Source organism: Pelophylax lessonae (genome assembly GCF_965119305.1).
Source record: "Pelophylax lessonae genome assembly, chromosome: 3".
NCBI classification, from domain to species: domain Eukaryota; kingdom Metazoa; phylum Chordata; class Amphibia; order Anura; family Ranidae; genus Pelophylax; species Pelophylax lessonae.
Window position 1 is genome coordinate 545,345,705 of NC_138770.1, and position 16,321 is coordinate 545,362,025.

Sequence of the window (16,321 nt, forward strand, 5' to 3'; positions counted from 1 at the left end):
GAGAGAGATGGGAGGAGAGAGAGAGGGAGGAGAGGGAGAGAGAGGAGAGAGAGAGATGGGAGGGAGGAGAGAGAGATGGGAGGAGAGAGAGATGGGAGGGAGAGAGAGATGGGAGGAAAGGAGAGAGAGAGATGGGAGGAGAAAGGAGAGAGAGAGAGGGAGGAGAAAGAAATAGAGAGAACACCCTAAGTACTCATTAGTGAGGGACACTCACTTCCAGAGACTCTCCGCTTTCATCCTGGACTTCAATTCTATAGAAGAGAAGAGAAAACTCCATATCCCACTGGGAGAAGAGAGGCAATGGTGAAAATAGCTGCACAATATGTGACAGCATGTCACAGACTGAGAAGGTCATCAAAAACTGAGGACTTTACATGGACTCACCCCCATTCCCCTTACAAAAGGAGGAGGAGGGAGGGGGGAGGAGGCAGAGGGGGAAGGAGAAGGAGGAGGGGGGAGGAGGAGGGAGGAAGGGGAGGGAGGAGGAACTGTGCACTGTAGCAAGCCGCCTATGGGGGGCACTCATGTTAGAGAGAGAGAAATGGGACTCGAGCCCGACAGAAATATTCCATCTGGAATTCTGCAAGCACCTCCTCCAAGTCTACCGCAGCACCTCCAACAGTGCCTGCCGGTGTGATCTGGGCTGATTTCCCTTACTTCTTGCAATACAGAAGAGGGCGCTATCATTCTGGGATCATCTACAAAACAGGAGTCATGACTCGTACCACCATAAGGTCCTACTAACCAATCAGAACCAGCCCAAGCCTGGTGGCCTGCAACAACTCATAAGCGCCTTGTCTATCCCAAACTCCCAACAATTTGGCCTGACAAAATCACAAATAAAAAACATAATTATTTATTCTTAAGAAAAATATGTTGGAGAATGGAGAAATGAAATAACAAACTCCAATAAACTAACTGTTTACTAGTCACTGCAGAGAGACTACAAACTGGCACCATACCTGGAGCTGCTACAAGAGGGAAGAGGGGAGAGAGAGAGAGAGAGAGAGAAGAGGGAAAAGAGAGAGAGAGAAGAGAAAATGGAGAGAAGAGAGAGAGAGAGAGAGAGAGAGAGAGAGAGAGAGAGGTAGAGGGGGAGGGAGGTAGAGGGGGAGGGAGGGGGAGAGAGGAGTAGGGATTTATGGTGTGGAGTGTGTTTTGCAGGCTTGGGCTTGGCTCCTTATGCCTCGTACACACGCATCGATTATTGGCCGGGAATTTTCGGCCAACGTCCGATCGGCCGATTTTCGGCTTGTTAGTATGATGCTTTCGACAACCGACTCCGACTTTTCGGCCGAATAAAATCTGGTGTGCATGCTATAAAATTTTTGTTGTCCGTCAACACAACGGCCGATTTTCCGTCAGTCAGTACAGATTTCGGCAGACAAAAATCTGATGAGCAAGTCTGGGCATGCTCAGAGAAGAAAAAAACACACGGAAAGTAAACCAGCACATGACATCACTTCTGAAGTAGATTTTTGTTGGGCGAGAAAATTCGTGTGCAGTCTAGGCACATTCCAACCAACAAAACACAACTCTGGACAAAAGACGGCCGATCGGTCGGCCAATAATCGTTGCGTGTGTACGAGGCATTAATTCCAGTGAAGGGAACTCCTAAGGCATCAGCATACCAAGACATTTTAGACATTTTCATGCTCCCAACTTTGTGGGAACAGTTTGGGGATGGCCCCTTCCTGTTCCAACATGACTGCGCACCAGTGCACAAAGCAAGGTCCATAAAGACATGGATGAGTCAGTTTAGGATGGAGGAACTTGACTGGTCTGCACAGAGTCCTGACCTCAACCCAAAAGAACATCTTTGGGATTAATTAAAGTGCAGACTGCGAGCCAGGCCTTCTCTCCAACATCAGTGCCTAACCCCACAAAAGAGCTTCTGGAAGATGGGTCAAACGTTCCCATGGACTCACTCTTAAACCTTGTGGACAGCCTTCACAGAAGAGTTAAAGCTGTTATAGCTACAAAGGGTGGGTCAACTCAATAATGAACCCTACAGACTAAGACTGGGATGCCATTAAAGTTCATGTGTGTGTAAAGGGCAGGCGTCCCAATACTTTTGGTAACAGTGTATTTTTGATGCTCCTTAGGCATATTGATTAAACAAAAAAACAGGTCAAAGCAAGAAGTCTCTCACATTATTTCTCAGCTGGGGTATGTGGAGATCTCCCAAATGGGGATTACCTTTGCTTAAAAATATATATTTTTAGGACTTCTAAAAACTGACAAACAACTTCATGGGACTCTGCCATTTGCAGAAATAGTCAGTTAAAGAAAAAGTCAAAACCCAGCATGTCATAATTCCCCATTAGCTTCACCATCTGTCTATAAAAATAATACACAGTCATTGCAGGTGACCAGATGGCACTGGATTACCAAGGATTGATTTTCACAATGTCTGGGCTCTTAATTCCCTTTTTCATTTACCAAAATTGCACCTATCTCAGGAACAAAAGGAACACTGGCTAAGCTGGTGATGTTGGCATATATATTAAAGCAAACATTCTTATGAGTTACTAGAAAGAAAGAAAGAAAAAGTGGCCAGATAATGATCTGCAAACAGTGTTTTAAAAACATCAATTTACCAAAAACGTAATATTTCTCCAGACTTTCACACAAATGTAATTATATTTTAAAAAAATGCATGCAGTTTTAGTCCACCTCCCCCCTCAAAAAATGCACAAAAATGCAAAATGTACAAGTGTGACCATTCTACAATGTTCTGGGCCATGATAAACCCTCTATCTACCCCTACTTATCACTCCTAGCACAGGGCTTAACCACTTAAGCCCCGGAAGATCTTACCCCCTTCCTGACCGGGGCCTATTTTGCGATTCGGCACTGCGTGACTTTAACGGACAATTGCACGGTCGTGCGACGCTGTACCTAAACTAATTTGACGTCCTTTTTTCCCCACAAACAGAGCTTTCTTTTGGTGGTATTTGATCACCTGTGCGATTTTTTGATCATGCGCTATAAACAAAAAAATAGTGTCAATTTTGCAAAAAATAACAATATTTTTCACATTTTTTTATATGAATTCCCCCCCCCCCCCAAAAAAAAGTAAAAATCTAAATTTTTTAACATTTTCGGCCAATTTGTTTTATGCTACATATGTTTGGAAAAAAAAAAAATCGCAAAAAGCGTATTTTGATTGGTTTGCGCAAAAGTTATCGCGTTTACTAACAAAGGGAAAGATTTCTGTCATTTTTGTTGTTTTTTCTAACGAGTAATGGCGGCGATCTGCAATTTTTTTTTGCGGGACTGCGACATTGCGGCGGACAGATCGGACCCTTGACTGACATTTTTGACACTTTTGGGGCTACCAGTGACATTACTGCAGTAATCAGTGCTATACATATGCACTGTTACTGTAAAATTACACTGGCAGTGAAGGGGTTAACTTTTTTTGAGAGGGAGGGGTTATGTGTGTCCCTAGGGGCGTGATTCTAACTGTGATTGGCTGTGGCTTGAGGTGTAAGAACAGTGATCAACGGTCCTACATAGTAGAACCGTATGATCACTATTCTTACACAGGGGAGAATGACGGGCGGCTTGTTTACATCAGCCGCCTGCCTTTCTCCCTCTGCAGCGGCGATTGCCGAGTGACCGGCGGACATCGGGTCCGCCGGTCACACGCGCGGGGGGGGGGTGGGACCGCGCGGGAGCGCGCCTCCAGCGGCACGCGCTCGCTCCCCAGAGCCTCACAGGCTAGTGACGTACCCATACGTCACTTTGCCTGTGAGGGGCTGACCGCCGCAGTATATGTACTTGCGGCGGTCGGCAAGTGGTTAAGATAGAGGATCAGGATGACAATAATAATGGTAGTGTGTGGATTGCACTGTAGGGGGTTACTGGACAACAAGTGAATAGAATTACTACCATTATTGTTTGTATTATAATTATGTTAGTGATAACATAACTGATAGTGATAATAATAGTGAAAAATGATATGGTGCCTGAGATCTGGTATTCACCTCCTATATTCCTATAGAGCCAGCATATTCTGCAGGCAAGTACAGAGTGGATAGAAGTATTTTTTGCCACTGAAACCTAATGCTAATATAATTTTTAAGCCACAAATATAGTTTTGTAACTGAATGAAATGCTTGAGCAACAAAAAACAAATGCAAATTCTCATTAAAAAGGTGAGGTTGTCGGAGTCATCATCATCTGCACAACTCATATGTTGGTGAAATATAAATTAAAGAAATGAGTCAAACATACACAGAGGAACTTATCCCAAGTGAAAAAAGATGAGAGCTATTAGAAGACATAACCTCTGCTTTCACACACAGTCTTAAATAAATCTTGTAACACACTAAAATAATAACAGCTGGAATGTGACCACTTATTCTTTGGTTTACAAGTCAGCCCTGCAATCCTGGCCTGCTTTTGCAAATTTTGCATAACTGTTAAGTCTAGTTCAATGTTTCATGGGCACATGGAGTTTGTCACACAAGGCCTGCCTGCCAGAAGCTGCCTCATGTTCATATTAATTTCATTGTAGCGAAAAAAGCTTTTTTTTTTCTTTTTTTAAATCTGTTTTATTAGCAAAGAAAGCTTTATTATGTCTCATGCACACTGCAACACAAAGAAGCTGAAAAAAATGTCAAGAGAATACAACGTTCATGAGGCCTTCAGCCCCTTTCACACGAACGATCCAATCAGATCCGCCTGTCAGTTTTTTAGGCGGACCTGATCGGATCCTCCATGCATCCCTATGGGGCAGCGGATGTCTGCTGCCATCCGCATCCGATCCTGTCCGTGAAATCTGGCGGATGGAAACCCTATTTTCCATCCGTCCAGGGGATGGGATGGGATCGGATGAGAGCAGACAGGTGGTCCGCTCTCATCCGATTCCCCCATAGAGAGCAGCGGGGCTCTGACACCTCCCTCTCTGCACACAGAACGGAGAGGGAGGTGTCACCTGCCTGCTCAGCGGGGATCGGCGGTTCGATACCCCGCTGAGCACCACGGAGTCCGCCGACGGAGGCAGACCATGTGAAAGAGCCCTTCAAGTGGTAGATTTATTTTGGTGCAGTAGACACAGCACAGGAATAACCCCCCCCCCCCCAAAAAAAAAAAAAAAAGAAGAAAAAAAAAAAAAGGTTGTTAAGAGACTTCGAAAGGGTTCCCAAGAAGGGTTCCAAAGGGTGCCACTGCTAGGTACCTGCCTTTCAAACTGACCCTCTATCTTTGAGTCACTGACCAACAACAAACATCCAGATAAGGAATCTGCCACTTCTCTTGGTTTCCTGATCTGCCTACTTGGCCTGAATCAATGCTCAAACAACATTGCATGACTACAATGGCTGCCCCCATATTTCTCTTGTGACAGGGTTACTTCAAAGCAAACTTATTTACTTTATACTTTATACTTTAATGCCATGTACAGCACCTTGCGAGGTCCACAACAACATTCAATGACCGTGTTAAGGCCCGTACACACAATACGAAAATCGGAAGGAAAATTTCGTCCGACTAACAATCTGCCGATTTTCGGATTGTTAGTTTAGTGCTTTCGACAGCCGATTACGGATTTTCGGACGACAAAAACTGGATGTGCAGGCTATAAAATTTTTATTATTATTATTTTCATTTAATTAGTACAGTTTTCGTCTGAAAAAAATCGTAAGAGTAAGGGCTCTTTCACACGGCCGCTCCGCTTGTCCGCAAATCATCCTATTTTTTTGCGGATGATTTGCGGACATAATGTAAGTGAATGGCACTGCGGATGTCAGCGTTTTTTGGAACGGAACAGAACCCTATTTTTTCATCCGTGTAAAAAACGGAAAGGAAGGAAAATCGGATGTCAGCGGTGTCATCCGCTGACATCCGCAATGCCATAGACTTACATTATGTCCGCATATCATCCGCAAACGGTCTACAGCGGACTAAAGCAGCGGAGCGGCCGTGTGAAAGAAGCCCAAGATTAGGCATGCTCAGAAACAAAAGAACACATCCAAAGCAATCCAACACATGACATCACTTCTGAAGTAGAATTCTGTCGTACGGGAATTTTCGTATTAAAATAACCTCTTCACTTTCCACATCAGACTAGCATGCAACAAAAAATGGACGACAGATCGTTCGATAATCTCATTGTGTGTACGAGGCTTTAAGCCTCGTACACACGCACCGATTGTTGGCCGACCGATCGGCCGTCTCTTGTCCAGTGTTTCTCTTGTCCAGTGTTGTTGTGTTGGTTGAAATGTGCTCTAGACTGCACACAAATTTTATCGACCAACAAAAACCAACTTCAGAAGTGATGTCATGTGCTGATTAACTTTCCGTGTGTTTTTTCTTCTCTGAGCATGCCCAGTCTTGCTCATTTGACTTTTGTCTGCCGAAATCTGTACTGACTGACGAACAATCGGCCGTTCTGTTGACGGCCAACAAAAATTTTATAGCATGCACACCAGATTTTGTTCAGTCGAAAAGTCGCAGTCGGTTGTCAGAAGCATCATACTAACAAGCCGAAAATTCACGGCCAACAATCGGTGCGTGTGTACGAGGCTTTAGGCCCCTTTCACACATGCTGTCCGTTTGTCCGTTTTTCATCCATCTGTTGACGGATGAAAAACGGACATCAATGTATCTCTATGTAAAAAACGGATGACAGTGGATGATCATCCGTTAACATCCGTTTTCATCCACTTCCGTTAATGTCCGTTTTTTTGAACGGATGAATGCCCTATTTTTCATCCGTCAAAAAAATGGATCGGACGAAAAACGGATGACAACGGATGAACAACGGATGACAACGGACGAAAACGGATGACAACGGACGAAAACGGATGACAACGGATGAAAAACTGATGACAACGGATGAAAAACGGATGACATCGGATAAAAACGGATAACAACTGACGAAAAACGGATGAAAAACGGGTAACAACTGATTAAGAATGGATGGAAAACTGATACATTTGACGTGACTGAACTGATGAACTGAACGGACCGTATGTGTGAAAGGGGCCTTACTCAGGAGGTGCTCCCATCACACTGCTGGGGGAACGCATTTAGATCAAACAACACCCTTTTAATCACCATAATTCACAAAAACATTTAATCAGGAGGATCCTATACTTTCACATTTATAATTTTGCAGAATTTTTCACGTGGGTCTTGATAATCTGTAGAGAATCACCCTTTACAGACTATCATGTTATATGTAAACAGCGTGTATAAAAAACTATGATTTTAAAAAAAATAAAATAAAATCAGATTTTTTTTTTTTTTATTTAAATCAGATTTTTTTTATTTTTATCAAATTTATTTTAATAAAATGCTTTTGGAGTAAAAATCTATCTAAAGATAGTTTTCTATTTAGGATACATTAATAATTTAGTTTATTCAGCATGAAATGGAGCTGAGATATGTAGCATGAGGCTGTATATTCTGCCATATTAAAATTTTTGGTAAACAAATTCAATGAATCCAAGCTCTGCAAGATGAGATAACATGCACTGCATTGATGCATTCACACAACTTCACACTAACTACCAGCAAAAATGAGTCCTTACATTTAAAGAGCACCTGTCATTTCAGGTCCATCATGGCAGCGCCTGTTAGCGGGCATCCACTCACCTGCTGCTGCCACGTGCCTCCCCTTGTTGTGTCACTGCTGCATCACCAGCCGTCCCATTTCAGTGGATGGGACTGTTGGTGAGTCAACAGCGGGTCAGCGGAGGAGCCGTTGCAGGACAGAGATGACAGTTGCTCTTTAAAAATTGTATTTAATTTAAATTGAGTTGATTTAAATCAAGCCTTTATGCTAGTAATTTAAATCAAATCTCCCCTGTGTGTAAGTCCCCATTCACACTGGGGCGACCTGGTCGCCTCACAGGTCGCCGTAGGTCGCCTTCCATAGGGAAGCTGCGGACCCGTTCTAATAGGAGCGACACAAGTCGCTCCGACTTAGAAAAAGGGTCCGGAACTTCTTTGGGGCGACCCGGAGCGACCGTCATAGACTTCAATGTTATGAAGTCCGTGCCGGCCGCGACCTCGGAGGTCGCCCCGGGAAGTAGCGTCGCTGCTATGTGAACGGGGCCTAAATTGTCAATTCAACCAATTTGCAAATCAATTCACTCAAAATTACGCGTAAATGCAGCATTACAAAACAGAGAGAAAAAAATCTGCAGAAAAATAAAAATATTTAAAGCAAGTATTTTTTCCGGTAAGTATTTTTGCTGGAAAACTGCCTTCCAAGTCTTTGTCTTGTAAATAGCAACTCATCTATGTGGGCGAAGGATTTGCTGCGCTAAGCCAAATGTATTGAGGAAAAAGAAAGTAAAAGCCATCCAGACATCCCAGGAAGACTAAGGAGCTGATGAATACCATGGAAGGAATGCTGTGTGTTAAACACTGGGCTGCCTCATGATTTGTTTTAAGAACGAAACTTAAAAGCAATAGACAGAGTAGTACAAACTGTACCGTTTGGATCCTGGTACTTACAACACCTATACAATGTTTTGCTAAATATTAACCTACCAAAACGGTAAAAGATTAATTGCATTTAAAAGTAAAAAATTCAGGAAAATCTTTAGAAACTTGCATACAAGGAGTAGAAATTTGCCACTTTCTAGCCTGTGAATTCTAGGATAAAAGTTTCTTATTTGAATGTTCAATGTACATCACTTCTACAAAATAAGCTTCAAAGTATTTTTTAGTTTTCGGTGGGGTCGGGAAAGGTTAAAATGTCAAATTATTTTTTGCTGCCTTTCCCCCCCCCCTTGAGATGCAATAAGAACTTTGGGGAAATCTTTAGAAAGTGAAGGAAAATAACCTCCAAGACAGCTGTGTATGATAGGGGTCGGGCCGGGTGAGGGGTGTGCTGCGACCAGAAGTGACACTGGAGCCTCAGCCCCGCTGTTTGTATTATATGCGATCCTATACTGTAGCTATGCAAGTGCAATTTTATATAAAGAAAATGTTTTCATGTACTACACTGAGGGGCCCCTCGTGTTTTATGAGTTTGATTGCAGGGAGAACCCCGATCTTTTAACCACTTAAGCCCCGGAAGATTTTACCCCCTTCCTGACCAGGGCCTATTTTGCGATTCGGCACTGCGTGACTTTAATGGACAATTGCGCGGTCGTGCGACGCTGTACCCAACTACAACTACTAATTTGACGTCCTTTTTTTCCCACAAACAGAGCTTTCTTTTGGTGGTATTTGATCACCTGTGCGATTTTTTGATCATACGCTATAAACAAAAAAAGAGCGTCAATTTTGCAAAAATAACAATTTCATATTTTTTTATATGAAATTCCCCCCAAAAAAATGTAAAAATCAAATTTTTTTAACATTTTTAGCTAATTTGTTTTATGCTACATATGTTTGGTAAAAAAAAAATTGTAAAAAGCGTATTTTGATTGGTTTGCGCAAAAGTTATCGCGTTTACTAACAAAGGGAAAGATTTTTGTCATTTTTGTTGTTTTTTTTTTTAACGCGTAATGACGGCGATCTGCAATTTTTTTTGTGGTACTGCGACATTGCGGCGGACAGATCGGACCCTTGACTGACATTTTTGATACTTTTGAGGTTACCAGTGACATTTCTACAGTAATCAGTGCTATAAATATGCACTGTTACTGTAAAATTACACTGGCAGTGAAGGGGTTAACTTTTTTTTAGAGGGAGGGGTTATGTGTTTCCCTAGGGGCGTGATTCTAACTGTGATTGGCTGTGGCTTGAGGTGTAGGAACAGTGATCAAGGGTCCTACATAGCTACATAGTAGAACCGTATGATCACTGTTTCTACACAGGGGAGAACGACAGGTGGCTTGTTTACATCAGCCGCCTGCCTTTCTCCCTCTGCACTGACGATCGCCGAGTGACTGGCGGACATCGGGTCCGCCACTCACATGCGCGGGGGGGTCTGTGACCGTGCGGGAGCGAGACCGTGCCTCCGGGGGCGCGCGCTCGCTCCCTAGACCCTCACAGGCTAGCGACGTAGTACTACGTCGCTCTGCCTGTGAGGGGCTGACTGCCGACGTAAATAGTCGTGCGGTAGTCGGCAAGTGGTTAAAGGCCATATACCTTTAATTTGTGGATGCTGCATACATCATCATCAGTGATAATAGGAGGAGGAAGATTGAGAGGCACTTCATTGGAGTGATATCTGAAAGGTGCCCCCAAAGAGGGGGAGGCGTTTTTGACCTGAAATCTAATAGGTCTAGGGTTAGAGGTGAACGCATAAGTCAGTGATGGCAAACCTTGGCACCCCAGATGTTTTGGAACTACATTTCCCATGATGTTCATGCGCTCTGCAGTGTATTGGAGCATCATGGGAAATTTACTTCCAAAACATCTGGGGTGCCAAGGTTCGCCATCACTGGCAAAAGTGAATGGGTGGTGGGAGTCACTGCACATTGTTTTTAATGGATTACTGATCACGACACAAGAGGTTGAATTTGGAGGAAATAGGAGAGCTCGTCAAAGAAGAAAAGTTTCAGACTTGACTCATTCATGCAGTTATTTATTGAAGAATTTTGCACTATATATGTTTATTTATGCCTATAATTTTATTCTTATGTTTATGGGTATATGCACTTTTTTTATGCATATTTGTATGCTAGTGATTAATAGTTGGGTAGGCGCAGCAAAAGTCATGTACTGTTCTCCAAGACAGCTGTCATCAGAACATGTGTCCCCATTGGAAGATGTAGGCTACATGCACACACATTTGCAGGCATGAAATACGCCTAGCATAAAATTCCCAGCGTTTTTTTCTGCATCTAAAGTGACGCAGGTGGTGCTTACAGCCAGCAATGGAAATGAATGGCTGTGTGCCCCTGTGCTTGTGTAAAAGCTGATGCTTCTGCGAATCAGACTCCATTAACATGTAGGCGTTTCGGATCACAGGCAGATATGCCGCGATTCTGCCCGCGATCCCGAACCATTGCAAGTCGCAGGACACCCGTGCGATTACCGTGACTTGCAATGGCACCCCAAACGCAGCGCAATTTCTCCGCGACTGTCGGCAGACGAATAGCAGTAAAGTGGTGCAAACAGAATCATGGAACGCCTGTCGACCAAAATAAATTCTTGTAAAACTGCGGCGGGCGGGGCTCAAGTGGTTAAGGAGGAGCTCCGGGCTCCCCCCCCCAAAAAAAATTTTTTAGGACAGCAGCTACAAAAGAAAAACTTTTTGGGTTTAGCTCCGTTTTAATTACTGCATGCATTTAATTATTTATTTCCTTCTGTGAATTGAGTTTAGCGCCTGTTCACTTAGTATTTACCCAGCGTTTTCAAGGGTTTGCAGTAAATACCCCAAAATGGTATGGTAAATTGACAGTTTCAGGATCACATGCAATATTTAGAGAAAATGTGTTCGAACACCTAAATACCACATGCAAGATGCTTTTGTGAATCGAGCCCTATAGCCCATGTTACACTATGAGGCGAAACTTAGTGCCTTTTATTCATCACAATAGGATACCATAGCCTATGTAACAGGGTATGGAGAATCTGGCTGCCCCTCATTACAGTGCGAGAAGAATCTGTCTGCCCCTTGTTCACCTCTACAAGTCACCATAGTCTATGTTAAAGTGTAAGGAGAATCTGGCTGTCCATCATTGACATCCATGGAGTTGAATGAGGGACAGTTGAATTCTCCTCAATAGCCCATGTTACACGATTGAGGAGAATTCAACTCCATAGCCCATGTTACAGAGTATAAAGAATCTGGCTGCCCTTCAATACAGTATAAGAAAAGTCTGTCTGCCCCTTGTTCACCTCCATAGGCCACTATAGCCCACATTAACCACTTAAGCCCCGGAAGATTTTACCCCCATTCCGACCAGGGGGTATTTTGCGATTCGGCACTGCGTGACTTTAACGGACAATTGCGCGGTCGTGCGACGCTGTACCTAAACGAATTTGGCGTCCTTTTTTTCCCACAAACAGAGCTTTCTTTTGGTGGTATTTGATCACCTGTGCGATTTTTTGATCACGCGCTATATACAAAAAAAGAGCGTCAATTTTGCAAAAATAACAATATTTTTCACATTTTTTTATATGAAATTCCCCCCCAAAAAAATGTAAAAATCAAAATTTTTTAACATTTTCGGCCAATTTGTTTTATGCTACCTATGTTTGGTAAAAAAAATCGCAAAAAGCGTATTTTGATTGGTTTGCGCAAAAGTTATCGTGTTTACTAACAAAGGGAAAGATTTTTGTCATTTTTGTTGTTTTTTTTTAACGCGTAATGGCGGCGATCTGCGATTTTTTTTGCGGTACTGCGACATTGCGGCGGACAGATCGGACCCTTGACTGACATTTTTGACACTTTTGGGGTTACCAGTGACATTTCTACAGTAATCAGTGCTATATATATGCACTGTTACTGTAAAAATACACTGGTAGTGAAGGGGTTAACTTTATTTGGGAGGGAGGGGCTGTGTGTGTCCCTAGGGGCGTGCTTTCTACTGTGATTGGCTGTGGCTTCAGCTGTAAGGACACTGATCAACGGATCTACATAGTAGATCCATGTGATCTGTGTCTTTGCAGCGAGGAGAATGACAGGTCGCTTGTTTACACAAGCTGCCTGACATTCCCCCTCTCCCCCGCCGATCGCCGAGTGACCGGCGGACATCGGGTCCGCTGGTCACACGCGCGGGGGGGTCCGTGACCACGCGGGAGCGGGAGCGCGCCTCCGGGGGCGCGCGCTCGCTCCCTAGACCCTCACAAGCAAGCAACGTAGCCCTACGTTAGTTTGCCTGTGAGGGGCTGACCGCCGACGTAGATAGTCGTGCGGCGGTCGGCAAGTGGTTAAAAAGTGTGGGGATAATCTTGAACTTCATAATGTAACATGGGCTATGGTGTCCTATGAGGAGAATCTAGCTGCCTCTCATGCACCACAATAGGACACCATAGCCTATGTTACAGTATGAGGAGAATCTGGCTGCCCCTCATTCACCACGCCATAGTCATGATACACTGTGAGGAGAATACAGCTGCCCTTCATTCACCACACAATAGTCGAAAATGGAGATACAGTGTGAGGAGAATTTGGCTGTCCCTCATTCACCACCAAATGTCATAAAACAGTGTGAGGAGAATGTGGCTGCCCCTCATTCACCACACCATAGCCAAGATACAGTGTGAGGAGAATGTGGCTGCCCCTGTTTCCCCTCCATAGTCATGTTACAGTGTGAGGAGAATGTGGCTGCCCCTGTTTCCCCTCCATAGTCATGTTACAGTGTGAGGAGAATGTGGCTGCCCCTGTTTCCCCTCCATAGTCATGTTACAGTGTGAGGAGAACTTGGCTGCCCCTCATTCACCACAACCATAATCATGATACACTGTAAGGAGAATTTGGCTGCCCCTCATTCACAATGCCATAGTCCTGTTACAGTGTGAGGAGAATTTGGCTGCCCCTCATTCACCACAACCATAGTCATGATACACTGTAAGGATAATTTGGCTGCTCCTCATTCACAATGCCATAGTCCTGTTACAGTGTGAGGAGAATTTGGCTGCCCCTCATTCACCACAACCATAGTCATGATACAGTGTGAGGAGAATGTGGCTGCCCCTGGTTCCCCTCCATAGTCCTGTTACAGTGTGAGGAGAACTTGGCTGCCCCTCATTCACCACAACCATAGTCATGATACACTGAAAGGAGAATTTGGCTGCCCCTCATTCACAATGTCATAGTCCTGTTACAGTGTGAGAATTTAGCTGCCCCTCATTCACCGCAACCATAGTCATGTGTGAGGAGAATTTGGCTGGCCCTGGTCCCCTTCCATAGGTCACCATAGCATTATGTTATAGTATCTGAGGAGAATGTGGCTCCTGCCATATATAACTCACACATTGCACAGACACAAAAGCAGTGCTTTCCCAATAGAAACAAGTCCGCACTGTGTAAGTTCCTCAGCCTGACAAGTGTGTATTGCCCTGTCATGATACAATGTGCTGTATAAAGTGGTGTGTATTGCCCCGTCATGATACAATGTACTGTATAAAGTGGTGTGTATCGCCCCTTCACGATACAATTTATAAAGTAGTGTGTATTGCCCTGTCGTGATACAATGTACATTATAAAGTGGTGTGTAACACCCTGTCATGATACTAATGTAAAAGGTGGTGTGCATCACCCTGCCATGATACTACTGTAAAAAGTGGTGTGCATCACCTTGTCATGATACAATGTACTGTATAAAGTGGTGTGTGTCCCCTTGTCATGATACAATGTACTAAATGTATAAAGTGGTGTGTGTCACCCTGTCATGATACAATGTACTGTATAAAGTGGTGTGTATCTGTGTATCGCCCTGTCATGACACAATGTATAAACTGTTGTGTATCTCCCCCCTGTCATGATACAATGTATAAAGTGGTGTGTATCACCCTGTCATGATATAATGTACTGTATAAAAGTGGTGTGTATCACCTTGTCATGATACTGCTGTAATAAAGTGGTGTGTATCTCCCTATCATGATACAATCTACTGTATAAAGTGGTGTGTATCACCCTGTCATGAAACAATGTTCTGTATAAAGTGGGGTGTATCATGACAGGGTGACACACACTACTTTATACAGTAGATTGTATCATGACAGGGAGATACACACCACTTTATTACAGCAGTATCATGACAAGGTGATACACATCACTTTTATACAGTACATTATATTATGACAGGGTGATACACACCACTTTAATACAGTAGTATCATGACAGGGTGATACACACCACTTTATACATTGTATCATGGCCGGGGGGGAGATACACATCAGTTTATACATTGTGTCATGACAGGGCGATACACAGATACACACCACTTTATACAGTACATTGTATCATGACAGGGTGACACACACCACTTTATACATTTAGTACATTGTATCATGACAGGGTGACACACACCACTTTATACAGTACATTGTATCATGACAAGGTGATGCACACCACTTTTTACAGTGTGTATCTCCCTGTCATGATACAATCTACTGTATAAAGTGGTGTGTATCACCCTGTCATGATACACCCCACTTTATACAGTAGATTGTATCATGACAGGGTGATACACACCACTTTATACAGTAGATTGTATCATGACAGGGTGATACACACCACTTTATACAGTAGATTGTATCATGACAGGGCGATACACACCACTTTATACAGTAGATTGTATCATGACAGGGTGATACACACCACTTTATACAGTAGATTGTATCATGACAGGGTGATACACACCACTTTATTACAGCAGTATCATGACAAGGTGATACACACCACTTTTATACAGTATATTATATCATGACAGGGTGATACACACCACTTTATTACAGCAGTATCATGACAAGGTGATACACACCACTTTTATACAGTATATTATATCATGACAGGGTGATACACACCACTTTTATACAGTATATTATATCATGACAGGGTGATACACACCACTTTTATACAGTATATTATATCATGACAGGGTGATACACACCACTTTATACATTGTAGCATGACAGGGCGATACACAGATACACCCCACTTTATACAGAACATTGTATGTGTGTATCGCCCTGTCATGCTACAATGTATAAAGTGTTGTTTATCTCCCCCCTGTCATGATACAATATACAAAGTAGTGTATATCGCTCTCTCATGATACAATGTATTAAGTGATCCTTCCTAAGCGCACTTTATACAGTATTGTGCCCTGAGAAAAGGGAAGAAGCTCTCATTGCTGTGTAGAGCAGGCATCGGCCAGCACACAGCCCCATTATTATCATATGAACACCTGGGATCCGGTTTCCACAGCTCCTTCTCCTCCTTCTCACTCATTATTCCCCACAGCCTGGCAGGGCAGTCACGGAGACCCAGGCATGAACTGACTGAGGTAATAACACAGCGTGCACGGAGGAGAAAACTCTCCAAACTTACTTGTTTCCTCCTCATAGTGAAGGAGACGGCAGGCGGCTCCGGGGGGAGGCCATCGTTCTAGAAGACATAGATCACTAGATGAGAATACGTTAGTCGATGTGTATCCCAGACTCTGCTCCTCCTTCTGGGGCCAGCACATCCTCCAGGAGAGGAGAGAGAGGCAGGCTAATACTTCTAAATGGGGGCTGAGCGATCTCCTCCTCCTCCTCCAGACCTCGGATACATGACACCTCTGCCAGCACCATGCCCTGCCATCCTCTGCTCCCACTGCAACCAGTTATCATCCTGGCCACACACACACACACAATGGATTTTTATGCCATGGATCCTGGTAAGCCTAATACACAATATAGGAAAATCGGACACACGCTCGTTCACATTTTTCCATGTCCTCGTCCC

The 16,321-nt window shown here is 43.7% G+C and overlaps 1 protein-coding gene across 3 annotated transcripts in view; it reads right to left on the bottom strand.

The window, feature by feature from the left end:
- Positions 1-16,058, bottom strand: part of NINL (ninein like) — a 246,067-nt gene extending 230,009 nt beyond the window's left edge. For all 3 annotated transcript variants that reach the window (XM_082252540.1, XM_082252541.1, XM_082252539.1), the window contains exon 1: positions 15,923-16,058. The gene's annotated coding sequence lies outside the window, so the exon portion shown is untranslated. The remainder of the gene's footprint in view (positions 1-15,922) is intronic.
- Positions 16,059-16,321: the final 263 nt, after the last annotated feature.